This window comes from Chiloscyllium plagiosum, unplaced genomic scaffold (assembly GCF_037043375.1).
Source record: "Chiloscyllium plagiosum isolate Xiang-an unplaced genomic scaffold, Cpla_swu_hap1 HiC_scaffold_232, whole genome shotgun sequence".
NCBI classification, from domain to species: Eukaryota; Metazoa; Chordata; class Chondrichthyes; order Orectolobiformes; family Hemiscylliidae; genus Chiloscyllium; species Chiloscyllium plagiosum.
In genome coordinates, this window is record NW_028270371.1 from 215,330 (window position 1) to 242,598 (window position 27,269).

Below are 27,269 nucleotides of genomic sequence, written 5' to 3' on the forward strand. Positions count from 1 at the left end.
TACAATGGAGGGGTCTGTAATTATTTAATCACTGGGCCATGCACTGGGTTTATTTACAATGGAGGGGTTTGTGATTATTTAATCTCTGGGGCAATGCACTGGATTTATTTACAATGGAGGGGATTGCAATTATTTAATCACTGGGCAATGCACTGGATTTATTTACAGTGGAGGGGTTTGCAATTATTTAATCACTGGGGCCATGCACTGGATTTATTTAAAATGGAGGGGTTTGCAATTATTTAATCACTGGGCAATGCACTGCATTTATTTACGATGGAGGGGTTTGTAATTATTTAATCTCTGGACAATGCACTGGATTTATTTACAATGGAGGGGTTTGTAATTATTTAATCACTGGGGCAATGCACTGGATTTATTTACAGTGGAGGGGTTTGCAATTATTTAATCACTGGACAATGCACTGGATTTATTTACAATGGAGGGGTTTGTAATTATTTAATCACTGGACAATGCACTGGATTTATTTACAATGGAGGGGTTTATAATTATTTAATCACTGGGCCATGCGCTGGATTTATTTACAGTGGAGGGGTTTGTAATTATTTAATCACTGGGCAATGCACTGGATTTATTTACAATGGAGGGGTTTGTAATTATTTAATCTCTGGACAATGCACTGGCTTTATTTACAATGGAGGGGTTTGTAATTATTTAATCACTGGGGCCATGCACTGGATTTATTTACAGTGGAGATGTTTGTAATTATTTAATCACTGGGCCATGCACTGGATTTATTTACAGTGGAGGGGTTTGTAATTATTTAATCACTGGGGCCATGCACTGGATTTATTTACAGTGGAGGGGTTTGTAATTATTTAATCTCTGGGGCCATGCACTGGATTTATTTACAGTGGAGATGTTTGTAATTATTTAATCACTGGGCCATGCACTGGATTTATTTACAGTGGAGGGGTTTGTAATTATTTAATCACTGGGGCCATGCACTGGATTTATTTACAGTGGAGGGGTTTGTAATTATTTAATCTCTGGGGCCATGCACTGGATTTATTTACAATGGAGGGGTTTGTAATTATTTAATCTCTGGACAATGCACTGGATTTATTTACAATGGAGGGGTTTGTAATTATTTAATCACTGGGCAATGCACTGGATTTATTTACAATGGAGGGGTTTGTAATTATTTAATCACTGGGTAATGCACTGGATTTATTTACAGTGGAGGGGTTTGTAATTATTTAATCTCTGGGGCAATGCACTGGATTTATTTACAATGGAGGGGGTTTGTAATTATTTAATCACTGGGCAATGCACTGGATTTATTTACAATGGAGGGGATTGTAATTATTTAATCACTGGGCCATGCACTGGATTTATTTACAATGGAGGGGTTTGTAATTATTTAATCTCTGGGGCAATGCACTGGATTTATTTACAATGGAGGGGTTTGTAATTATTTAATCTCTGGGGCAATGCACTGGATTTATTTACAATGGAGGGGTTTGTAATTATTTAATCACTGGGCAATGCACTGGATTTATTTACAATGGAGGGGTTTGTAATTATTTAATCTCTGGGGCAATGCACTGGATTTATGTACAATGGAAGGGTTTGTAATTATTTAATCACTAGGCAATGCACTGGATTTATTTACAATGGAGGGGTTTGTAATTATTTAATCACTAGGCAATGCACTGGATTTATTTACAATGGAGCGGTTTGTAATTATTTAATCTCTGGGCAATGCACTGGATTTATTTACAATGGAGGGGTTTGTAATTATTTAATCACTGGACAATGCACTGGATTCATTTACAATGGAGGGGATTGCAATTATATAATCACTGGGCAATGCACTGGATTTATTTACAATGGAGGGGTCTGTAATTATTTAATCACTGGGCCATGCACTGGATTTATTTACAATGGAGGGGTTTGTAATTATTTAATCACTGGACAATGCACTGGATTCATTTACAATGGAGGGGATTGCAATTATATAATCACTGGGCAATGCACTGGATTTATTTACAATGGAGGGGTCTGTAATTATTTAATCACTGGGCCATGCACTGGATGTATTTACAATGGAGGGGTTTGTGATTATTTAATCTCTGGGGCAATGCACTGGATTTATTTACAATGGAGGGGATTGCAATTATTTAATCACTGGGCAATGCACTGGATTTATTTACAGTGGAGGGGTTTGTAATTATTTAATCACTGGGGCCATGCACTGGATTTATTTACAATGGAGAGGTTTGCAATTATTTAATCACTGGGGCCATGCACTGGATTTATTTAAAATGGAGGGGTTTGCAATTATTTAATCACTGGGCAATACACTGCATTTATTTACAATGGAGGGGTTTGTAATTATTTAATCTCTGGACAATGCACTGGATTTATTTACAATGGAGGGGTTTGTAATTATTTAATCACTGGGGCAATGCACTGGATTTATTTACAGTGGAGGGGTTTGCAATTATTTAATCACTGGGCAATGCACTGGATTTATTTACAATGGAGGGGTTTGTAATTATTTAATCACTGGGCAATGCACTGTATTTATTTACAATGGAGGGGTTTGCAATTATTTAATCACTGGACAATGCACTGGATTTATTTACAGTGGAGTGGTTTGTAATTATATAATCACTGGGCAATGCACTGGATTTATTTACAATGGAGGGGTTTGCAATTATATAATCACTGGACAATGCACTGGATTTATTTACAATGGAGGGGATTGTAATTATTTAATCACTGGGCAATGCACTGGATTGATTTACAATGGAGGGGATTGCAATTATATAATCACTGGACAATGCACTGGATTTATTTACAATGAAGGGGTTTGTAATTATTTAATCACTGGGCAATGCACTGGATTTATTTACAACGGAGGGGTTTGCAATTATTTAATCACTGGGCAATGCACTAGATTTATTTACAATGGAGGGGATTGTAATTATTTAATCACTGGGCAATGCACTGGATTTATTTACAATGGAGGGGTTTGTAATTATTTAATCTCTGGGGCAATGCACTGGATTTATTTACAATGGAGGGGATTGCAATTATTTAATCACTGGGCAATGCACTGGATTTATTTACAATTGAGGGGTTCGTAATTATTTAATCACTGGGGCCATGCACTGGATTTATTTACAATGGAGGGGTTTGCAATTATTTAACCTCAGGGGCAATGCACTGGATTTATTCACAGTGGAGGGGTTTGTAATTATTTAATCACTGGGGCCATGCACTGGATTTATTTACAATGGAGGGGTTTGTAATTATTTAATCACTGGACAATGCACTGGATTTATTTACAATGGAGGGGTTTGTAATTATTTAATCTCTGGGCAATGCACTGGATTTATTTACAATGGAGGGGTTTGTAATTATTTAATCTCTGGGGCAATGCACTGGATTTATTTACAATGGAGGGGTTTGTAATTATTTAATCACTGGGCAATGCACTGGATTTATTTACAATGGAGGGGTTTGTAATTATTTAATCACTGGGCAATGCACTGGATTTATTTACAATGGAGATGTTTGTAATTATTTAATCACTGGGCAATGCACTGGATTTATTTACAATGGAGGGGTTTGTAATTATTTAATCACTGGGCCATGCACTGGATTTATTTACAATGGAGGGGTTTGTAATTATTTAATCACTGGGGCCATGCACTGGATTTATGTACAATGGAGGGGTTTGCAATTATTTAACCTCAGGGGCACTGCACTGGATTTATTCACAGTGGAGGGGTTTGTAATTATTTAATCACTGGGGCCATGCACTGGATTTATTTACAATGGAGGGGGTTTGTAATTATTTAATCACTGGGCAATGCACTGGATTTATTTACAATGGAGGGGTTTGTAATTATTTAATCACTGGGCAATGCACTGGATTTATTTACAATGGAGGGGTTTGCAATTATTTAATCACTGGACAATGCACTGGATTTATTTACAGTGGAGTGGTTTGTAATTATATAATCACTGGGCAATGCACTGGATTTATTTACAATGGAGGGGTTTGCAATTATATAATCACTGGACAATGCACTGGATTTATTTACAATGGAGGGGATTGTAATTATTTAATCACTGGGCAATGCACTGGATTGATTTACAATGGAGGGGATTGCAATTATATAATCACTGGACAATGCACTGGATTTATTTACAATGAAGGGGTTTGTAATTATTTAATCACTGGGCAATGCACTGGATTTATTTACAACGGAGGGGTTTGCAATTATTTAATCACTGGGCAATGCACTAGATTTATTTACAATGGAGGGGATTGTAATTATTTAATCACTGGGCAATGCACTGGATTTATTTACAATGGAGGGGTTTGTAATTATTTAATCTCTGGGGCAATGCACTGGATTTATTTACAATGGAGGGGATTGCAATTATTTAATCACTGGGCAATGCACTGGATTTATTTACAATTGAGGGGTTCGTAATTATTTAATCACTGGGGCCATGCACTGGATTTATTTACAATGGAGGGGTTTGCAATTATTTAACCTCAGGGGCAATGCACTGGATTTATTCACAGTGGAGGGGTTTGTAATTATTTAATCACTGGGGCCATGCACTGGATTTATTTACAATGGAGGGGTTTGTAATTATTTAATCACTGGGCAATGCACTGGATTTATTTACAATGGAGGGGTTTGTAATTATTTAATCTCTGGGCAATGCACTGGATTTATTTACAATGGAGGGGTTTGTAATTATTTAATCTCTGGGGCAATGCACTGGATTTATTTACAATGGAGGGGTTTGTAATTATTTAATCACTGGGCATTGCACTGGATTTATTTACAATGGAGGGGTTTGTAATTATTTAATCACTGGGCAATGCACTGGATTTATTTACAATGGAGATGTTTGTAATTATTTAATCACTGGGCGATGCACTGGATTTATTTACAATGGAGGGGTTTGTAATTATTTAATCACTGGGCCATGCACTGGATTTATTTACAATGGAGGGGTTTGTAATTATTTAATCACTGGGGCCATGCACTGGATTTATGTACAATGGAGGGGTTTGCAATTATTTAACCTCAGGGGCACTGCACTGGATTTATTCACAGTGGAGGGGTTTGTAATTATTTAATCACTGGGGCCATGCACTGGATTTATTTACAATGGAGGGGGTTTGTAATTATTTAATCACTGGGCAATGCACTGGATTTATTTACAATGGAGGGGTCTGTAATTATTTAATCACTGGGCCATGCACTGGATTTATTTACAATTGAGGGGGTTTGTAATTATTTAATCACTGGGCAATGCACTGCATTTATTTACAATGGAGGGGATTGTAATTATTTAATCACTGGGCCATGCACTGGATTTATTTACAATGGAGGGGTTTGTAATTATTTAATCTCTGGGGCAATGCACTGGATTTATTTACAATGGAGGGGTTTGTAATTATTTAATCTCTGGGGCAATGCACTGGATTTATTTACAATGGAGGGGTTTGTAATTATTTAATCACTGGGCAATGCACTGGATTTATTTACAATGGAGGGGTTTGCAATTATTTAACCACTGGGCCATGCACTGGATTTATTTACAATGGAGGGGTTTGTAATTATTTAACCTCAGGGGCCATGCACTGGATTTATTTACAATGGAGGGGTTTGTAATTATTTAACCTCAGGGGCAATGCACTGGATTTATTTACAATGGAGGGGTTTGTAATTATTTAATCACTGGGCCATGCACTGGATTTATTTACAATGGAGGGGTTTGTAATTATTTAATCACTGGGGCCATGCACTGGATTTATTTACAATGGAGGGGTCTGTAATTATTTAATCACTGGGGCCATGCACTGGATTTATTTACAATGGAGGGGATGGTAATTATTTAATCTCGGGGCCATGCACTGGATTTATTTACAATAGAGAGGTTTGGAATTATTTAATCTCTGAGCAATGCACTGGATTTATTTACAATGGAGGGGATTGCAATTAATTAATCATTGGGCAATGCACTGGATTTATTTACAATGGAGGGGATTGCAATTATTTAATCACTGGGCAATGCACTGGATTTATTCACAATGGAGGGGTTTGTAATTATTTAATCACTGGGCAATGCACTGGATTTAGTTACAATGGAGGGGCTTGTAATTATTTAATCACTGGGGCCATGCACTGGATTTATTTACAATGGAGGGGTTTGTAATTATTTAATCACTGAGCAATGCACTGGATTTACTTACAATGCAGGGTCTTGTAATTATTTAATCACTGGGTCCATGCACTGGATTTATTTACAATGGAGGAGTTTGTAATTATTTAACCTCAGGGGCCATGCACTGGATTTATTTACAATGGAGGGGTTTGTAATTATTTAATCACTGGGCAATGCACTGGATTTATTTACAATTGAGGGGTTTGTAATTATTTAATCTCTGGGGCAATGCACTGGATTTATTTACAATGGAGGGGTTTGTAATTATTTAATCACTGGGCAATGCACAGGATTTATTTACAATGGAGGGATTTGCAATTATTTAATCACTGGGCCACGCACTGGATTTATTTACAATGGAGGGGTTTGTAATTATTTAATCACTGGGGCAATGCACTGGATTTATTTACAATGGAGGGGTTTGTAATTATTTAATCACTGGGCAATGCACTGGATTTATTTACAATGGAGGGGATTATAATTATTTAATCTCTGGGGCAATGCACTGGATTTATTTACAATGGAGGGGTTTGTAATTATTTAATCTCTGGGGCCATGCAATGGATTTATTTACAATGGAGATGTTTATAATTATTTAATCACTGGGCAATGCACTGGATTTATTTACAATGGAGGGGTTTGTAATTATTTAATCACTGGGCAATGCACTGGATTTATTCACAATGGAGGGGTTTGTAATTATTTAATCACTGGGACCATGCACTCGATTTATTTACAATGGAGGGGTTTGTCATTATTTAATCTCTGGGGCAATGCACTGGATTTATTTACAATGGAGGGGTTTGTAATTATTTAATCTCTGGGCAATGCACTGGATTCATTCACAATGGAGGGGTTTGTAATTATTTAATCTCTGGACAATGCACTGGATTTATTTACAATGGAGGGGTTTGTAATTATTTAATCACTGGGCAATGCACTGGATTTATTTACAATGGAGGGGTTTGTAATTATTTAATCACTGGACAATGCACTGGATTTATTTACAATGGAGGGGTTTGTAATTATTTAATCTCTGGGGCAATGCACTGGATTTATTTACAATGGAGGGGTTTGTAATTATTTAATCTCTGGGGCAATGCACTGGATGTATTTACAATGGAGGGGTTTGTAATTATTTAATCACTGGGCAATGCACTGGATTTATTTACAATGGAGGGGATTATAATTATTTAATCTCTGGGGCAATGCACTGGATTTATTTACAATGGAGGGGTTTGTAATTATTTAATCTCTGGGGCAATGCACTGGATTTATTTACAATGGAGGGGTTTGTAATTATTTAATCACTGGGCTATGCACTGGATTTATTTACAATGGAGGGGATTGTAATTATTGAATCACTGGGCAATGCACTGGATTTATTTACAATGGAGGGGTTTGTAATTATTTAATCACTGGGGCCATGCACTGCATTTATTTAGAGTGGACGGGTTTGTAATTATTTAATCACTGGGACCATGCACTCGATTTATTTACAGTGGAGGGGTTTGTAATTATTTAATCACTGGGCAATGCACTGGATTTATTTACAATGGAGGGGTTTGTAATTATTTAATCACTGGGCAATACACAGGATTTATTTACAATGGAGGGGTTTGTAATTATTTAATCACTGGGCCATGCACTGGATTTATTTACAATGGAGGGGTCTGTAATTATTTAATCACTGGGCAATGCACTGGATTTATTTACAATGGGGGGGTTTGTAATTATTTAATCACTGGGCAATGCACTGGATTTATTTACAATGGAGGGGTTTATAATTATTTAATCACTGGGTAATGCATTGGATGTATTTACAATGGAGGGGTTTGCAATTATTTAATCACTGGGCCATGCACTGGATTTAGTTACAGTGGAGGGGTTTGTAATTATCTAATCACAGGGCAATGCACTGGTTTATTTACAATGGAGGTGTTTGTGATTATTTAATCACTGGGGCCATGCACTGGATTTATTTACAATGGAGGGGTTTGCAATTATTTAATCACTGGGCCATGCACTGGATTTAGTTACAGTGGAGGGGTTTGTAATTATTTAATCACTGGGCAATGCACTGGATTTATTTACAATGGAGGGGTTTGTAATTATTTAATCACTGGGGCCATGCACTGGATTCATTTACAATGGAGGGGTTTGTAATTATTTAATCACTGGGCAATGCACTGGATTTATTTACAATGGAGGGGTTTGTAATTATTTAATCACTGGGCAATGCACTGGATTTATTTACAATGGAGGGGTTTGTAATTATTTAATCACTGGGCCATGCACTGGATTTATTTACAATGGAGGGGTTTGTAATTATTTAATCACTGGGCCATGCACTGGAATTATTTACAATGGAGGGGTTTATAATTATTTAATCACTGGGCCATGCACTGGATTTATTTACAATGGAGGGGATTGTAATTATTTAATCACTGGGCAATGCACTGGATTTATTTACAGTGGAGGGGTTTGTAATTATTTAATCACTGGGGCAATGCACTGGATTTATTTACAATGGAGGGGATTGTAATTATTTAATCCCTGGGGCCATGCACAGGATTTATTTACAATGGAGGGGATTGTAATTATTTAATCACTGGGGCCATGCACTGGATTTATTTACAATGGAGGGGTTTGCAATTATTTAATCACTGGGCAATGCACTGGATTTATTTACAATGGAGGAGTTTGTAATTATTTAATCACTGGGCAATGCACTGGATTTATTTACAGTAGAGGGGTTTGTAATTATTTAATCACTGGGCAATGCACTGGATTTATTTACAATGGAGGGGTTTGCAATTATTTAATCACTGGGCCATGCACTGGATTTATTTACAATGGAGGGGTTTGTAATTATTTAACCTCAGGGGCCATGCACTGGATTTATTTACAATGGAGGGGTTTGTAATTATTTAACCTCAGGGGCAATGCACTGGATTTATTTACAATGGAGGGGTTTGTAATTATTTAATCACTGGGCCATGCACTGGATTTATTTACAATGGAGGGGTTTGTAATTATTTAATCACTGGGGCCATGCACTGGATTTATTTACAATGGAGGGGATGGTAATTATTTAATCTCGGGGCCATGCACTGGATTTATTTACAATAGAGAGGTTTGGAATTATTTAATCTCTGAGCAATGCACTGGATTTATTTACAATGGAGGGGATTGCAATTAATTAATCATTGGGCAATGCACTGAATTTATTTACAATGGAGGGGATTGCAATTATTTAATCACTGGGCAATGCACTGGATTTATTCACAATGGAGGGATTTGTAATTATTTAATCACTGGGCAATGCACTGAATTTAGTTACAATGGAGGGGCTTGTAATTATTTAATCACTGGGGCCATGCACTGGATTTATTTACAATGGAGGGGTTTGTAATTATTTAATCACTGGGGCCATGCACTGGATTTATTTACAATGGAGGGGTTTGTAATTATTTAATCATTGAGCAATGCACTGGATTTACTTACAATGCAGGGTCTTGTAATTATTTAATCACTGGGTCCATGCACTGGATTTATTTACAATGGAGGGGTTTGTAATTATTTAATCGCTGGGCAATGCACTGGATTTATTTACAATGGAGGAGTTTGTAATTATTTAACCTCAGGGGCCATGCACTGGATTTATTTACAATGGAGGAGTTTGTAATTATTTAATCACTGGGGCCATGCAATGGATTTATTTACAATGGAGATGTTTATAATTATTTAATCACTGGGCAATGCACTGGATTTATTTACAATGGAGGGGTTTGTAATTATTTAATCACTGGGCAATGCACTGGATTTATTTACAATTGAGGGGTTTGTAATTATTTAATCACTGGGGCCATGCACTGGATTTATTTACAACAGAGGGGTTTGTAATTATTTAATCACTGGGCAATGCACTGGATATATTTACAATGGAGGGATTTGCAATTATTTAATCACTGGGCAATGCACTGGATTTATTTACAATGGAGGGGTTTGTAATTATTTAATCACTGGGCCATGCACTGGATTTATTAACAATGCAGGTGTTTGCAATTATTTAATCACTGGGCAATGCACTGGATTTATTTACAATGGAGGGGTTTGTAATTATTTAATCACTGGGGCCATGCACTGGATTTATTTACAATGGAGGGGTTTGTAATTATTTAATCACTGGGCAACGCACTGGATTTATTGACAATGCAGGGGTTTGTAATTATTTAACCTCAGGGGCAATGCACTGGATTTATTTACAATGGAGGGTTTTGTAATTATTTAATCACTGGGCAATGCACTGGATTTATTTACAATTGAGGGGTTTGTAATTATTTAATCTCTGGGGCAATGCACTGGATTTATTTACAATGGAGGGGTTTGTAATTATTTAATCACTGGGCAATGCACTGGATTTATTTACAATGGAGGGATTTGCAATTATTTAATCACTGGGCCACGCACTGGATTTATTTACAATGGAGGGGTTTGTAATTATTTAATCACTGGGCAATGCACTGGATTTATTTACAATGGAGGGATTTGCAATTATTTAATCACTGGGCAATGCACTGGATTTATTTACAGTGGAGGGGTTTGCAATTATTTAATCTCTGGAGCCATGCACTGGATCTATTTACAATGGAAGGATTTATTGACAATGCAGGGGTTTGTAATTATTTAACCTCAGGGGCAATGCACTGGATTTATTTACAATGGAGGGGTTTGTAATTATTTAATCACTGGGGCAATGCACTGGATTTATTTACAATGGAGGGGTTTGTAATTATTTAATCACTGGGGCAATGCACTGGATTTATTTACAATGGAGGGATTTGCAATTATTTAATCACTGGGCCATGCACTGGATTTATTTACAATGGAGGGGTTTGTAATTATTTAATCACTGGGCCATGCACTGGATTTATTAACAATGCAGGTGTTTGCAATTATTTAATCACTGGGCAATGCACTGGATTTCTTTACAATGGAGGGGTTTGTAATTATTTAATCACTGGGCAATGCACTGGATTTATTTACAATGGAGGGATTTGCAATTATTTAATCACTGGGACCATGCACTGGATTTATTTACAATGGAGGGGTTTGTAATTATTTAATCACTGGGGCCATGCACTGGATTTATTTACAATGGATGGGTTTGTAATTATTTAATCACTGGGCCATGCACTGGATTTATTTACAATGGAGGGGTTTGTAATTATTTAATCACTGGGCAATGCACAGGATTTATTTACAATGGAGGGGTTTGTAATTATTTAATCACTGGGGCCATGCACTGGATTTATTTACAATGGAGGGGTTTGTAATTATTTAATCACTGGGCAATGCACTGGATTTATTCACAATGGAGGGGTTTATAATTATTTAATCACTGGGCAATGCACTGGATTTATTTACAATGGAGGGGTTTGTAATTATTTAATCACTGGGCCATGCACTGGGTTTATTTACAATGGAGGGGTTTGTAATTATTTAATCACTGGGCAATGCACTGGATTTATATACAATGGAGGGGTTTGCAATTATTTAATCACTGGGCCATGCACTGGATTTATTTACAATGGAGGGGTTTGTAATTATTTAATCTCTGGGGCAATGCACTGGATTTATTTACAATGGAGGGGTTTGTAATTATTTAATCTCTGGGCAATGCACTGGATTCATTCACAATGGAGGGGTTTGTAATTATTTAATCACTGGGCAATGCACTGGATTTATTTACAATGGAGGGGTTTGTAATTATTTAATCACTGGGCAATGCACTGGATTTATTTACAATGGAGGGGTTTGTAATTATTTAATCACTGGACAATGCACTGGATTTATTTACAATGGAGGGGTTTGTAATTATTTAATCACTGGACAATGCACTGGATTTATTTACAATGGAGGGGTTTGTAATTATTTAATCTCTGGGGCAATGCACTGGATGTATTTACAATGGAGGGGTTTGTAATTATTTAATCACTGGGCAATGCACTGGATTTATTTACAATGGAGGGGATTGTAATTATTTAATCTCTGGGGCAATGCACTGGATTTATTTACAATGGAGGGGTTTGTAATTATTTAATCACTGGACAATGCACTGGATTTATTTACAATGGAGGGGTTTGTAATTATTTAATCTCTGGGGCAATGCACTGGATTTATTTACAATGGAGGGGTTTGTAATTATTTAATCACTGGGCTATGCACTGGATTTATTTACAATGGAGGGGATTGTAATTATTTAATCACTGGGCAATGCACTGGATTTATTTACAATGGAGGGGTTTGTAATTATTTAATCACTGGGGCCATGCACTGGATTTATTTACAGTGGACGGGTTTGTAATTATTTAATCACTGGGACCATGCACTCGATTTATTTACAGTGGAGGGGTTTGTAATTATTTAATCACTGGGGCCATGCAATGGATTTATTTACAATGGAGATGTTTATAATTATTTAATCACTGGGCAATGCACTGGATTTATTTACAATGGAGGGGATTGCAATTATTTAATCACTGGGCAATGCACTGGATTTATTTACAATGGAGGGGTTTGTAATTATTTAATCACTGGGCAATGCACTGGATTTATTTACAATTGAGGGGTTTGTAATTATTTAATCTCTGGGGCAATGCACTGGATTTATTTACAATGGAGGGGTTTGTAATTATTTAATCACTGGGCAATGCACTGGATTTATTTACAATGGAGGGGTTTGTGATTATTTAATCACTGGGGCCATGCACTGGATTTATTTACAATGGAGGGATTTGCAATTATTTAATCACTGGGCCACGCACTGGATTTATTTACAATGGAGGGGTTTGTAATTATTTAATCACTGGGCAATGCACTGGATTTATTTACAATGGAGGGATTTGCAATTATTTAATCACTGGGCCACGCACTGGATTTATTTACAATGGAGGGGTCTGTAATTATTTAATCACTGGGCAATGCACTGGATTTATTTACAATGGAGGGGTTTGTAATTATTTAATCACTGGGCCATGCACTGGATTTATTAACAATGCAGGTGTTTGCAATTATTTAATCACTGGGGCAATGCACTGGATTTATTTACAATGGAGGGGTTTGTAATTATTTAATCACTGGGCAATGCACAGGATTTATTTACAATGGAGGGGTTTGTAATTATTTAATCACTGGGGCAATGCACTGGATTTATTTACAATGGAGGGGTTTGTAATTATTTAATCACTGGGCAATGCACTGGATTTATTTACAATGGAGGGGTTTGTAATTATTTAATCACTGGGCCATGCACTGGGTTTATTTACAATGGAGGGGTTTGTAATTATTTAATCACTGGGCAATGCACTGGATTCATTCACAATGGAGGGGTTTGTAATTATTTAATCTCTGGGGCAATGCACTGGATTTATTTACAATGGAGGGGTTTGTAATTATTTAATCTCTGGGGCAATGCACTGGATTTATTTACAATGGAGGGGTTTGTAATTATTTAATCACTGGACAATGCACTGGATTTATTTACAATGGAGGGGTTTGTAATTATTTAATCTCTGGGGCAATGCACTGGATTTATTTACAATGGAGGGGTTTGTAATTATTTAATCTCTGGGGCAATGCACTGGATGTATTTACAATGGAGGGGTTTGTAATTATTTAATCACTGGGCAATGCACTGGATTTATTACAATGGAGGGGATTGTAATTATTTAATCTCTGGGGCAATGCACTGGATGTATTTACAATGGAGGGGTTTGTAATTATTTAATCACTGGGCAATGCACTGGATTTATTTACAATGGAGGGGTTTGTAATTATTTAATCACTGGGCAATGCACTGGATTTATTTACAATGGAGGGGTTTGTAATTATTTAATCACTGGGCTATGCACTGGATTTATTTACAATGGAGGGGTTAGCAATTATTTAATCACTGGGCAAAGCACTGGATTTATTTACAATGGAGGGGGTTGTAATTATTTAATCACTGGGCAATGCACTGGATTTATTTACAAAGGAGGGGTTTGTAATTATTTAATCACTGGGGCCATGCACTGGATTTATTTAGAGTGGACGGGTTTGTAATTATTTAATCACTGGGACCATGCACTCGATTTATTTACAGTGGAGGGGTTTGTAATTATTTAATCACTGGGCAATGCACTGGATTTATTTACAATGGAGGGGTTTGTAATTATTTAATCACTGGGCAATGCACAGGATTTATTTACAATGGAGGGGTTTGTAATTATTTAATCACTGGGCCATGCACTGGATTTATTTACAATGGAGGGGTCTGTAATTATTTAATCACTGGGCAATGCACTGGATTTATTTACAATGGAGGGGTTTGTAATTATTTAATCACTGGGCAATGCACTGGATTTATTTACAATGGAGGGGTTTATAATTATTTAATCACTGGGTAATGCACTGGATGTATTTACAATGGAGGGGTTTGCAATTATTTAATCACTGGGCCATGCACTGGATTTAGTTACAGTGGAGGGGTTTGCAATTATCTAATCACAGGGCAATGCACTGGTTTATTTACAATGGAGGTGTTTGTGATTATTTAATCACTGGGGCCATGCACTGGATTTATTTACAATGGAGGGGTTTGTAATTATTTAATCTCTGGGCAATGCACTGGATTCATTCACAATGGAGGGGTTTGTAATTATTTAATCTCTGGACAATGCACTGGATTTATTTACAATGGAGGGGTTTGTAATTATTTAATCACTGGGCAATGCACTGGATTTATTTACAATGGAGGGGTTTGTAATTATTTAATCACTGGACAATGCACTGGATTTATTTACAATGGAGGGGTTTGTAATTATTTAATCACTGGACAATGCACTGGATTTATTTACAATGGAGGGGTTTGTAATTATTTAATCACTGGACAATGCACAGGATTTATTTACAATGGAGGGGTTTGTAATTATTTAATCTCTGGGGCAATGCACTGGATGTATTTACAATGGAGGGGTTTGTAATTATTTAATCACTGGGCAATGCACTGGATTTATTTACAATGGAGGGGATTGTAATTATTTAATCTCTGGGGCAATGCACTGGATTTATTTACAATGGAGGGGTTTGTAATTATTTAATCACTGGACAATGCACTGGATTTATTTACAATGGAGGGGTTTGTAATTATTTAATCTCTGGGGCAATGCACTGGATTTATTTACAATGGAGGGGTTTGTAATTATTTAATCACTGGGCTATGCACTGGATTTATTTACAATGGAGGGGATTGTAATTATTTAATCACTGGGCAATGCACTGGATTTATTTACAATGGAGGGGTTTGTAATTATTTAATCACTGGGGCCATGCACTGGATTTATTTACAGTGGACGGGTTTGTAATTATTTAATCACTGGGACCATGCACTCGATTTATTTACAGTGGAGGGGTTTGTAATTATTTAATCACTGGGCAATGCACTGGATTTATTTACAATGGAGGGGTTTGTAATTATTTAATCACTGGGCAATGCACAGGATTTATTTACAATGGAGGGGTTTGTAATTATTTAATCACTGGGCCATGCACTGGATTTATTTACAATGGAGGGGTCTGTAATTATTTAATCACTGGGCAATGCACTGGATTTATTTACAATGGAGGGGTTTGTAATTATTTAATCACTGGGCAATGCACTGGATTTATTTACAATGGAGGGGTTTATAATTATTTAATCACTGGGTAATGCACTGGATGTATTTACAATGGAGGGATTTGCAATTATTTAATCACTGGGCCATGCACTGGATTTAGTTACAGTGGAGGGGTTTGTAATTATCTAATCACAGGGCAATGCACTGGTTTATTTACAATGGCGGTGTTTGTGATTATTTAATCACTGGGGCCATGCACTGGATTTATTTACAATGGAGGGGTTTGCAATTATTTAATCACTGGGCCATGCACTGGATTTAGTTACAGTGGAGGGGTTTGTAATTATTTAATCACTGGGCAATGCACTGGATTTATTTACAATGGAGGGGTTTGTAATTATTTAATCACTGGGGCCATGCACTGGATTCATTTACAATGGAGGGGTTTGTAATTATTTAATCACTGGGCAATGCACTGGATTTATTTACAAAGGGGGGGTTTGTAATTATTTAATCACAGGGCAATGCACTGGATTTATTTACAATGGAGGGGTTTGTAATTATTTAATCACTGGGGCAATGCACTGGATTTATTTACAATGGAGGGGATTGTAATTATTTAATCACTGGGGCCATGCACAGGATTTAGTTACAGTGGAGGGGTTTCTAATTATTTAATCACTGGGCAATGCACTGGATTTATTTACAATGGAGGGGTTTGTAATTATTTAATCACTGGGGCCATGCACTGGATTCATTTACAATGGAGGGGTTTGTAATTATTTAATCACTGGGCAATGCACTGGATTTATTTACAAAGGGGGGGTTTGTAATTATTTAATCACTGGGCAATGCACTGGATTTATTTACAGTGGAGGGGTTTGTAATTATTTAATCACTGGGGCAATGCACTGGATTTATTTACAATGGAGGGGATTGTAATTATTTAATCACTGGGGCCATGCACAGGATTTATTTACAATGGAGGGGATTGTAATTATTTAATCACTGGGGCCATGCACTGGATTTATTTACAATGGAGGGGTTTGCAATTATTTAATCACTGGGCAATGCACTGGATTTATTTACAATGGTGGGGTTTGTAATTATTTAATCACTGGGCAATGCACTGGATTTATTGACAATGCAGGGGTTTGTAATTATTTAATCACTGGGGCTATGCACTGGATTTATTTACAATGGAGGGATTTGTAATTATTTAATCACTGGGCAACGCACTGGATTTATTGACAATGCAGGGGTTTGTAATTATTTAACCTCAGGGGCAATGCACTGGATTTATTTACAATGGAGGGGTTTGTAATTATTTAATCACTGGGCCATGCACTGGATTTATTTACAATTGAGGGGTTTGTAATTATTTAATCACTGGGCAATGCACTGGATTTATTTACAATGGAGGGATTTGCAATTATTTAATCACTGGGCAATGCACTGGATTTATTTACAGTGGAGGGGTTTGTAATTATTTAATCTCTGGGGCAATGCACTGGATTTATTTACAATGGAGGGGTTTGTAATTATTTAATCACTGGGCAATGCACTGGATTTATTTACAATGGAGGGATTTGTAATTATTTAATCATTGGGCCATGCACTGGATTTATTTACAATGGAGGGGTTTGTAATTATTTAATCACTGGGCCATGCACTGGATTTATTTACAATGGAGGGGTTTGTAATTATTTAATCACTGGGCAATGCACTGGATTTATTTACAATGCAGGTGTTTGCAATTATTTAATCACTGGGGCAATGCACTGGATTTATTTACAATGGAGGGGTTTGTGATTATTTAATCACTGGGCAATGCACTGGATTTATTTACAATGGAGGGGTTTGTAATTATTTAATCACTAGGCAATGCACTGGATTTATTTACAATGGAGCGGTTTGTAATTATTTAATCACTGGGCAATGCACTGGATTTATTTACAATGCAGGTGTTTGCAATTATTTAATCACTGGGGCAATGCACTGGATTTATTTACAATGGAGGGGTTTGTAATTATTTAATCACTGGGCCATGCACTGGATTTATTTACAATGGAGGGATTTGCAATTATTTAATCACTGGGGCAATGCACTGGATTTATTTACAATGGAGGGGTTTGTAATTATTTAATCACTGGGGCCATGCACTGGATTTATTTACAATGGAGGGGTTTGTAATTATTTAATCACTGGGCAATGCACTGGATTTATTCACAATGGAGGGGTTTGTAATTATTTAATCACTGGGCAATGCACAGGATTTATTTACAATGGAGGGGTTTGTAATTATTTAATCACTGGGGCCATGCACTGGATTTATTTACAATGGAGGGGTTTGTAATTATTTAATCACTGGGCAATGCACTGGATTTATTCACAATGGAGGGGTTTGTAATTATTTAATCACTGGGCAATGCACTGGATTTATTTACAATGGAGGGGTTTGTAATTATTTAATCTCTGGGCAATGCACTGGATTCATTCACAATGGAGGGGTTTGTAATTATTTAATCTCTGGACAATGCACTGGATTTATTTACAATGGAGGGGTTTGTAATTATTTAATCACTGGGCAATGCACTGGATTTATTTACAATGGAGGGGTTTGTAATTATTTAATCACTGGACAATGCACTGGATTTATTTACAATGGAGGGGTTTGTAATTATTTAATCTCTGGGCAATGCACTGGATTCATTCACAATGGAGGGGTTTGTAATTATTTAATCTCTGGACAATGCACTGGATTTATTTACAATGGAGGGGTTTGTAATTATTTAATCACTGGGCAATGCACTGGATTTATTTACAATGGAGGGGTTTGTAATTATTTAATCACTGGACAATGCACTGGATTTATTTACAATGGAGGGGTTTGTAATTATTTAATCACTGGGCAATGCACTGGATTTATTTACAATGGAGGGGATTGTAATTATTTAATCTCTGGGGCAATGCACTGGATGTATTTACAATGGAGGGGTTTGTAATTATTTAATCACTGGGCAATGCACTGGATTTATTTACAATGGAGGGGATTGTAATTATTTAATCTCTGGGGCAATGCACTGGATTTATTTACAATGGAGGGGTTTGTAATTATTTAATCACTGGACAATGCACTGGATTTATTTACAATGGAGGGGTTTGTAATTATTTAATCTCTGGGGCAATGCACTGGATTTATTTACAATGGAGGGGTTTGTAATTATTTAATCACTGGGCTATGCACTGGATTTATTTACAATGGAGGGGATTGTAATTATTTAATCACTGGGCAATGCACTGGATTTATTTACAATGGAGGGGTTTGTAATTATTTAATCACTGGGCCATGCACTGGATTTATTTACAATGGAGGGGTTTGTAATTATTTAATCACTGGGCAATGCACTGGATTTATTTACAATGCAGGTGTTTGCAATTATTTAATCACTGGGGCAATGCACTGGATTTATTTACAATGGAGGGGTTTGTAATTATTTAATCTCTGGGCAATGCACTGGATTTATTTACAATGGAGGTGTTTGTAATTATTTAATCACTGGGGCCATGCACTGGATTTATTTACAATGGAGGGGTTTGTAATTATTTAATCACTGGGCAATGCACTGGATTTATTCACAATGGAGGGGTTTGTAATTATTTAATCACTGGGCAATGCACTGGATTTATTTACAATGGAGGGGTTTGTAATTATTTAATCACTGGGCCATGCACTGGGTTTATTTACAATGGAGGGGTTTGTAATTATTTAATCACTGGGCAATGCACTGGATTCATTCACAATGGAGGGGTTTGTAATTATTTAATCACTGGGCAATGCACTGGATTTATTTACAATGGAGGGGTTTGTAATTATTTAATCACTGGGCCATGCACTGGATTCATTTACAATGGAGGGGTTTGTAATTATTTAATCTCTGGACAATGCACTGGATTTATTTACAATGGAGGGGTTTGTAATTATTTAATCACTGGGCAATGCACTGGATTTATTTACAATGGAGGGGTTTGTAATTATTTAATCACTGGACAATGCACTGGATTTATTTACAATGGAGGGGTTTGTAATTATTTAATCACTGGACAATGCACTGGATTTATTTACAATGGAGGGGTTTGTAATTATTTAATCTCTGGACAATGCACTGGATTTATTTACAATGGAGGGGTTTGTAATTATTTAATCACTGGGCAATGCACTGGATTTATTTACAATGGAGGGGTTTGTAATTATTTAATCTCTGGGGCAATGCACTGGATTTATTTACAATGGAGGGGTTTGTAATTATTTAATCACTGGACAATGCACTGGATTTATTTACAATGGAGGTGTTTGTAATTATTTAATCTCTGGGGCAATGCACTGGATTTATTTACAATGGAGGGGTTTGTAATTATTTAATCTCTGGGGCAATGCACTGGATGTATTTACAATGGAGGGGTTTGTAATTATTTAATCACTGGGCAATGCACTGGATTTATTTACAATGGAGGGGATTGTAATTATTTAATCTCTGGGGCAATGCACTGGATTTATTTACAATGGAGGGGTTTGTAATTATTTAATCACTGGACAATGCACTGGATTTATTTACAATGGAGGGGTTTGTAATTATTTAATCTCTGGGGCAATGCACTGGATTTATTTACAATGGAGGGGTTTGTAATTATTTAATCACTGGGCAATGCACTGGATTTATTTACAATGGAGGGGATTGTAATTATTTAATCACTGGGCAATGCACTGGATTTATTTACAATGGAGGGGTTTGTAATTATTTAATCACTGGGGCCATGCACTGGATTTATTTACAGTGGACGGGTTTGTAATTATTTAATCACTGGGACCATGCACTCGATTTATTTACAGTGGAGGGGTTTGTAATTATTTAATCTCTGGGGCAATGCACTGGATGTATTTACAATGGAGGGGTTTGTAATTATTTAATCACTGGGCAATGCACTGGATTTATTTACAATGGAGGGGATTGTAATTATTTAATCTCTGGGGCAATGCACTGGATTTATTTACAATGGAGGGGTTTGTAATTATTTAATCACTGGGGCAATGCACTGGATTTATTTACAATGGAGGGGTTTGTAATTATTTAATCACTGGGGCAACGCACTAGATTTATTTACAATGGAGGGGTTTGTAATTATTTAATCACTGGGCAATGCACTGGATTTATTTACAATGGAGGGGTTTGTAATTATTTAATCACTGGACAATGCACTGGATTTATTTACAATGGAGGGGTTTGTAATTATTTAATCTCTGGGGCAATGCACTGGATTTATTTACAATGGAGGGGTTTGTAATTATTTAATCACTGGGCTATGCACTGGATTTATTTACAATGGAGGGGATTGTAAATATTTAATCACTGGGCAATGCACTGGATTTATTTACAATGGAGGGGATTGTAATTATTTAATCACTGGGCAATGCACTGGATTTATTTACAATGGAGGGGTTTGTAATTATTTAATCACTGGGGCCATGCACTGGATTTATTTACAGTGGACGGGTTTGTAATTATTTAATCACTGGGACCATGCACTCGATTTATTTACAGTGGAGGGGTTTGTAATTATTTAATCACTGGGCCATGCACTGGATTTATTTACAATGGAGGGGTCTGTAATTATTTAATCACTGGGCAATGCACTGGATTTATTTACAATGGAGGGGTTTGTAATTATTTAATCACTGGGCAATGCACTGGATTTATTTACAATGGAGGGGTTTATAATTATTTAATCACTGGGTAATGCACTGGATGTATTTACAATGGAGGGGTTTGCAATTATTTAATCACTGGGCCATGCACTGGATTTAGTTACAGTGGAGGGGTTTGTAATTATCTAATCACAGGGCAATGCACTGGTTTATTTACAATGGAGGTGTTTGTGATTATTTAATCACTGGGCAATGCACTGGATTTATTTACAATGGAGGGATTTGCAATTATTTAATCACTGGGCAATGCACTGGATTTATTTACAATGGAGGGGTTTGTAATTATTTAATCACTGGGGCCATGCACTGGATTTATTTACAATGGAGGGGTTTGCAATTATTTAATCACTGGGCAATGCACTGGATTTAGTTACAAAGGGGGGGTTTGTAATTATTTAATCACTGGGCAATGCACTGGATTTATTTACAATGGAGGGGTTTGTAATTATTTAATCACTGGGCCATGCACTGGATTTATTTACAATGGAGGGGTTTGTAATTATTTAATCACTGGGCAATGCACTGGATTTATTTTCAATGGAGGGGTTTGTAATTATTTAATCACTGGGCAATGCACTGGATTTATTTACAGTGGAGGGGATTGCAATTATTTAATCACTGGGCAATGCACTGGATTTATTTACAATGGAGGGGTTTGTAATTATTTAATCACTGGGGCCATGCACTGGATTTATTTACAATGGAGGGGTTTGTAATTATTTAATCACTGGGCAATGCACTGGATTTATTTACAATGGAGGGGTTTGTAATTATTTAATCACTGGGGCCATGCACTGGATTTATTTACAATGGAGGGGTTTGTAATTATTTAATCACTGGGCAATGCACTGGATTTATTTACAATGGAGGGGTTTGTAATTATTTAATCACTGGGGCCATGCACTGGATTTATTTACAATGGAGGGGTTTGTAATTATTTAATCACTGGGCAATGCACTGGATTTATTTACAATGAAGGGGTTTGTAATTATTTAATCACTGGGGCAATGCACTGGATTTATTTACAATGGAGGGGTTTGTAATTATTTAATCACTGGGCCATGCACTGGATTTATTTACAATTGAACGGTGCAGGATTAATCGAGTGAAATCCACTGGAATTACTTGCTTTCGAGTCCGAGAGGTGTGCAGGAAACCAATCTAGCCCCAGCACCCGGCCCATATCCCTCCAAACCCTTCCTATTCATATACCCATCCAAATGCCTCTTAAATGTTGCAATTGTACCAGCCTCCACCACATCCTCTGGCAGCTCATTCCATACACGTACCACCCTCTGGGTGAAAAATCTGACCCTTCGGTCTCATTTATATCTTTCCCCCTCTCACCCTAAACCTATGCCCCTCTAGTTCTGGGCTCCCCCACCCCAGGAGGGGAAAAAAAATGGCAATTTACCCTATCCATGCCCCCTCATGATTTTGTCAACCTCTATAAGGTCACCCCCTCAGCCTCCGACGCTCCGGGGGAAACAGCCCCAGCCTGTTCAGCCTCTCCCTGTAGCTCAGATCCTCCGACATCCTGGTAAATCTTTTCCCCACCCTTTCAAGTCTCACAACGTCCTTATTAATTGAACCCCCCCCCCCCCCCCGGAAATCCACTGGGGTTTAATCGCAATTGAGAGGTTGCTGCATTGATCTAACCCCCTGAGCCGTCCACTGGCTTGATTTACAACTGAGGGGTTTTGCAATGAGTTAATCTCTCAGCAAAATGCATTCAGAGCTTGTCCAACCACCGAGTCCTGCACTGATTGTTAAATCCAATGCCAACAGTCAGGAACTATTTGCAATTAAGGGGTTTCTGCATTGATCTTGCCCCCCCCCCCCCCCCCCCGCGGAGTCGTGAAGAGGGCGTTTTGGTATGCTTTCCTTTATCGGTCAGAGTATTGAGTACAGGGAGTTGGGAGGTCATGTTGCAGCTGTGCAGGACATTGGTTAGGGGGCCACTGTTGGAATATTGCGTGCAATTCTGGTCTCCTTCCTATCGGAAAGATGTTGTGAAAGGGTTCAGAAAAGATTTACCGGGATGTCGGAGGATTTGAGCTACAGGGAGAGGCTGAACAGGCTGGGGCTGTTTTCCCCGGAGCGTCGGAGGCCGAGGGGATGACCTTATAGAGGTTTACAAAATTATGAGGGACATGGATAGGATAAACAGACAAAGTCTTTCCCCCCTGGGGAGGGGGAGTCCAGAACTAGAGGGGCGTAGGTTTAGGGCGAGAGGGGGAAAGATATAAAAGAGACCGAAGGGGCAACTTTTTCCACGCAGAGGGTGGTACGTGTATGGAATGAGTTGCCAGAGGATGTGGTGGGGGCTGGTACAGTTGCAACATTTAAGAGGCATTTGGATGGGGATAGGAATAGGAAGGGTTTGGAGGAATATGGGCCGGGTGCTGGGGCTAGATTGGGTTGGGATATCTGGGTCAGCATGGACAGGGATGGACCGAAGGGTCTGTTTCCCGTGCTGTACCACCTCTGTGACTCGAATTGAATGGTTTTGCATTCAGTCACTAATACTGAGATCATTTGTAATTGAAGAGTTTTGCATTTATTTAATCCGTTAAGAATGGACTGTAATTCTTTCGAATTGAGGAGTTCTGCATTAATTTTAAATCCAAGGCAATATTCAGGGATTGAATTACAATGGAGGAATTTCCATTAATTTAATCTCTGGGCAAATACACTGAGTTTATTTGCAAATGAAGGGGGTCTGCACTGATTATAAATCCAATGCAATACTCAGGGAGAATTTACAATTGAGGGGGGCTTTGCATTAACATAATCCTGGAGTGAGCCACTGGATTTATTTACTACCGAAGGATTTTACATTGATTTTGAATCCAACATCCAAGGATTCATTGATTTTAAAAACTGTGCAATATTCAGGGATTATTTCCAATTAAAGGGTTTTGCATAGATTTTAAAATCTGTGCAATGTTTAGGGATCATTTCCAATGGATTGATTAGATTACTTACAGTCATGGAAACAGGCCCTTCGGCCCAATAAGTCCATACCGACCCACCTTTGCACAACCCATCCAGACCCATGCCCCTACATCTACCCCTTCACCTAACACTACGGGCAATTTAGCATGGCCAATTCACCTGACCCGCACATCTTTGGACTGTGGGAGGAAACCGGAGCACCCGGAGGAAACCCACGCAGACACGGGGAGAACGTGCAAACTCCACACAGTCAGTCGCCTGAGGCGGGAATTGAACCCGGGTCTCTGGCGCTGTGAGGCAGCAGTGCTAACCACTGTGCCACCGTGCTGCCCATTGATTTTAAAAACTGCGCAATATTTAGGGATTATTTCCAGTGAAAGGGGTTTGCAGTGATTTTAAAAACTGCAATATTTAGGGATTATTTCCAATGAAAGGGGTTTGCAGTGATTTTAAAAACTGTGCAATATTTAGGGATTATTTCCAGTGAAAGGGTTTTGCAGTGATTTTAAAAACTGCAATATTTAGGGATTATTTCCAATGAAAGGGTTTTGCAGTGATTTTAAAAACTGTGCAATATTTAGGGATTATTTCCAGTGAAAGGGTTTTGCAGTGATTTTAAAAACTGCAATATTTAGGGATTATTTCCAATGAAAGGGGTTTGCAGTGATTTTAAAAACTGTGCAATATTTAGGGATTATTTCCAGTGAAAGGGTTTTGCATCGATTTTAAAAACTGTGCAATATTTAGGGATTATTTCCAGTGAAAGGGTTTTGCAGTGATTTTAAAAACTGTGCAATATTTAGGGATTATTTCCAGTGAAAGGGTTTTGCAGTGATTTTAAAAACTGTGCAATATTCAGAGATTATTTCCAGTGAAAGGGTTTTGCATCGATTTTAAAATCTGTGCAATATTCAGAGATTATTTCCAATGAAAGGGTTTTGCATCGATTTTAAAATCTGTGCAATATTCAGAGATTATTTCCAATGAAAGGGTTTTGCAGTGATTTTAAAAACTGTGCAATATTCAGAGATTATTTCCAGTGAATGGATTTTGCATCGAATTTAAAAACTGTGCAATATTTAGGGATTATTTGCAATTAAAGGGGTTTGCATTAATTTTAAAAACTGTGCAATATTTAGGGATTATTTGCAATGAAAGGGGTTTGCATTAATTTTAAAAACTGTGCAATATTCAGGGATTATTTCCAATTAAAGGGTTTTGCATTGATTTTAAAAACTGTGCAATATTTAGACATTATTTGCAATTAAAGGGGTTATGCATTAATTTTTAAAACTGTGCAATATTTAGGGATTATTTCCAGTGAAAGGGGTTTGCAGTGATTTTAAAAACTGTGCAATATTCAGAGATTATTTCCAGTGAAAGGGTTTTGCATCGATTTTAAAATCTGTGCAATATTTAGGGATTATTTGCAATGAAAGGGGTTTGCATTAATTTTAAAAACTGTGCAATATTTAGACATTATTTGCAATTAAAGGGGTTATGCATTAATTTTAAAAACTGTGCAATATTTAGACATTATTCGCAATGAAAGGGTTTGCATTAATTTTAAAAACTGTGCAATATTTAGACATTATTTGCAATTAAAGGGGTTATGCATTAATTTTAAAAACTGTGCAATATTTAGGGATTATTTGCAATTAAAGGGGTTTTGCAGTGATTTTAAAAACTGCAATATTTAGGGATTATTTGCAATTAAAGGGGTTTTGCAGTGATTTTAAAAACTGTGCAATATTTAGGGATTATTTGCAATTAAAGGGGTTTGCATTAATTTTAAAAACTGTGCAATATTTAGACATTATTTGAAATTAAAGGGGTTTTGCATTGATTTTAAAAACTGTGCAATATTCAGGCATTATTTGCAATTAAAGGGGTTTTGCATTGATTTAAAACCCGAGCAATCCTCTGGATATATTTGCAACTGAAGGGGTTTTTTGCATTGATCTGACCCCCCCCCGGGGTCGATTTGCAATTGAAGTGTTGGGGGGGGGGGGGGGTTGCATGCAGTCTGCACTTTTCAAGCTGCATTAATGCAGCGCCTAACCCGTCCTTCCCGGGTCGGGTCTTTGCATTGCACCCTCCCGACCCTTCCCCCCCCACCCAGGCGCGCCCCTCCCGGGCCCGAGGCCGGTAACTGCCGCCTCCCGACCGCCCCCGGTTTTACCTTCGGCTGCAGCTGCTCGGGGGGACGTCCCGGGGACCCACTTCCGGTCTGCCGCCGGGATGACCTCCGACCTCCTCCGCAGCGACGCTTCCGGCGCGGCGCCCACATGGGGGGCCGCCACCCGGCGGCGGACCGCCGCGGCGGCGCCGGTCCGTCGGGGGAATAGGGTCCGGCGGGGAAACACCGACCCCCCGACGGATGGTTCCGCCCAATGGAGGACAGAGATGGGGGGGGGGGATGAGACACACACACAGCAACATGAATAATTTTTTATTTTTATTTAAAAACAAAAGGCCCCCCCCCCCCCACCCACAAAAACAAAAGGCGGAGTGGACGGGGCACCGCCAAAGCTCAGGACGTGGGGGTGGGCAAAACGGGGCCGAAAAAGTTGGCCCATGGGACGGTGCTGGGGGGGTTAAGGAAAGGCGTCAAGTTGTTGTTGCAGTAGGCCCCCAGCTCCCCTGAGAAGATGGCG

The 27,269-nt window shown here is 37.8% G+C and overlaps 1 protein-coding gene across 1 annotated transcript in view; it reads right to left on the reverse strand.

Annotated features, from left to right (window-relative positions):
- The window catches only part of LOC122545557 (uncharacterized), a 123,095-nt gene extending 96,175 nt beyond the window's left edge, over positions 1 to 26,920 (reverse strand). Inside the window, exon 1 of the mRNA XM_087985760.1 lies at positions 26,795 to 26,920. The gene's annotated coding sequence lies outside the window, so the exon portion shown is untranslated. The remainder of the gene's footprint in view (positions 1 to 26,794) is intronic.
- Positions 26,921 to 27,269: the final 349 nt, after the last annotated feature.